This window comes from Macrobrachium nipponense, chromosome 25 (assembly GCF_015104395.2).
Source record: "Macrobrachium nipponense isolate FS-2020 chromosome 25, ASM1510439v2, whole genome shotgun sequence".
Classification (NCBI taxonomy): domain Eukaryota; kingdom Metazoa; phylum Arthropoda; class Malacostraca; order Decapoda; family Palaemonidae; genus Macrobrachium; species Macrobrachium nipponense.
The window spans coordinates 10,663,732-10,666,890 of NC_087214.1; positions in this window are offsets into that span (position 1 = coordinate 10,663,732).

The following is a 3,159-nucleotide window of genomic DNA, read 5'->3' on the forward strand; positions in this document are numbered from 1 at the left end:
TCACTAATAAAAACAACCTAAATCTTAGTCTGGGAATGTACCCATTTGGACCCATATATTTGTAAGATGTTTATGAAAGACCTTAAAATAAATGAACAACTAATAAATTAGTCCCACATGTATATAGTTATTATTTCTTTCTCTCTCTCTCTCTCTCTCTCTCTCTCTCTCTCTCTCTGTGTGTCTGTCTCTCTCTCTCTCTCTCTCTCTCTCTCTCTCTCTGTGTGTCTGTCTCTCTCTCTCTCTCTCTCTCTCTCTCTCTCTCTCTCTCTCTCTCTGGTTCGATATTTTCTCTCCCTCTTTCTCTTGCTCAATATATATATATTTATATTTTCTTTTGTCTTTCATTAGTAATAATTTTTGGGGGAAATTTGTGTAAAAATTCATGATATTAAATTGTATGCTCCCGTGTTTTTTCAAATGTACTGTTTTCTGGGAGAATCACTTGTTTACTGTGTGTATCCTTCACTGTAGAGTGAAAATCGCCCTTATTGCTTGCTAATCTTGTAGTGTCAGTTTGTATATTAAGCTTTCTTTTGACTATGTTGTTCTCTGTAAAATCCGTTTGGCCTCAGTAAAGGATCCGAACAGGACCGAAAGTACTTGGCTATCTCGCTTTTTCATTTTTTCCTTCGTGGCAAAAAACCTTTATTTATACATAGCATCACGTTTTATATACTTTGTGATCAAGTTATTCATATATATATATATATATATATATATATATATATATATATACATGGCGGTACTTACTCTTCGCACACAGCCCTAAGGTAACGTGCACCGATTTGGAGGCTGTAATTTTAAGGAAAAGAATGATCTAATCTTAATCTCACCTTTGCTGAATGTTCTCACTCTGGAATTATAAAAAGTTATATTTGTTGGGAGAAATTAAATTGAGTTGTCTTACCTATATGTTTATTCTTCGCTGGGGGTTCTTATACATTTTCCACCAATGAGTTACTGGGCTCTTGGACTGATAAAACTTAAATTCTTTGAAAGGCACTTTTTGCAATTACGAGTCTATTGGCACGAGGGAATTTTCCTGAGTATTGATTGTCACTCATCACTGTCTTTTGATTCGCACACCATACTTCTGCACTTTCCCTCACTTCTGTTTCTCTCTGTTGTTTTACAGCCGCACCACTCGTTCTCCCCTCGGTTCCCCTCTTTCTGTTTCTCTTCTCTTGCCTCTTCTGCTCCTTTTCTGCCTTCCTATCTCTCTGTCTGGCCTTTTTATTAGGATGATATCTTCTTAGCACCACCTTTGGATTTTTGGATTTTTGACTGGGTGTGGCATCTTCTGAAAGACTTCTTGTGTCTTAGTGGCTATAGACTTTATACAAAACCGCCTTCCTGTCATTTCTTCTACAGTGATTCGTAGTCTCTGAATTAGGATACGCCTCCTGCTTGATGCCTTGGCTTCTTGGGGGTGTATCCCTTCGGTAACCTCATAGGTCATTCGTTGATACCCCTTTTGGGCTGTCTTATGACCGGCACCGCTGGCTTTGATTCGTCGATACTAGAGGCCTATCTTTGGAAAGGGTGGAGCTCTCAAGAGTTTAACACTTTCCCTCTTTCTAACAATGGATCATAGAATTCCTTTTAGCATATGCCAGATGGCTCTCTCTGACCTGTCACACGAAGGGGACGCCGATTAATCACGGGAAGTAGGCTGGTGTAGGCATTAATGAGTTGAGTTCCAATTTCTCGAAGATGCCTGGGAGATATCGCTCATCGGCCATTAATCTCCTGTCGGTCACTAATCTCTGGTACGGACAGAGGTTTTTTCGGGGAGATGAAAACCACCTGCCTGAGGGCTAAAAGCCTGATGTTTGGAGTAACAAGATCCTTCTCTAAGAAAAATCATTATTTTATTTCATTCCCTTTTCTCTTTTCTTCCTTATTATCCGTCCTGACTCTTCTTAAGTTTTAGTACTTTTAAGTTATTGCCTTTTGGAATAACAACACTGTACCACACTAAAAACAGCCCCTCTCGGGCCGCTACTTAGCTGTGTCCGACAGCGTTAACTAAGCTGAAGCAAATATTATACCTACAAGAGGACTCCTAACTTATGCTTCTGGGAAATCATGTTGAAACAATTTAACTTAAAAACATCAAAGTGAATGTAAACATGAGCAAACCCTTGATTAAGTAACGTTAAGGGCAACAATCAAAATTGAATGTAAGCATGAATCAATTCTTGAGCAAGTAACATTCACAGAAACATAAAAACTGAATATAAATATGAACAAATACTTGATTAAGTAATATTAAAAGAAATCATCAAAGTGAATTCAAATATGAGTAAATCACATTAAGAACATGAAACTGAATGAAAACATAAATAAATCACTAAACAACAAGGAAACTGAAAGTTAAACATACATAAGCCCTTAAGTCACATAATTAATATAAATGCATGGTAGAAGCAAAAATAATTATAACTATCCAGTTTACAGTATATGATTGGTTCAGTCCTCTGTCCTATTCTATCTAGTGAATATCGTCTTTCTATGGAAAAATAAATTTCGTTCTTCGTTGACGACACTTCACGGCATCTTGTTTGCTGCGACCTGCTGCTTGGGGACAAGTCCTGGGAGAAAATATCCTTGTGTATATGTATGCAATAACAAGTGTGTCCTTGACTTCCTACTGAGATTGTGTATTGTGTTTATGCAAAATTTCATTGGACATTCTTACTGTAATTTCTGAGTAACTTTGTACATTAAACTAGATAACTTCACTGCTTGATACTAAAACAAAATTGGCAACTCGGTTAAAGGAACCGGTTAGTGGTTAATACTTATAGGTTTCTTCTACTGTGACAACAATTAGTAAGTTTTCGTCAATCAATATCTTGTTAGTAAGTTTTCAACAACTACTATCTTGTTAATGAGTCTTCATCAATTAACATCTTGTTAGTGAGTCTTCGTCGATTAATATCTTATTAGTAAGTTTTCAACAATCAACATCTTATGGATCGAACAAAGTAAGTGTATTAATTACCCCTTCAAACAAAATCTTAATCATTTTTTTTTTTCTTTTTTTTTTGAAAACTTTTTTTTTTTTTTTAATTCCCCTTTAATTCTTAAAATCTCTTAATATCTATCTTAACCCTTCTTATTTATTATTTTACTTCTAAGAATGTTCTTATG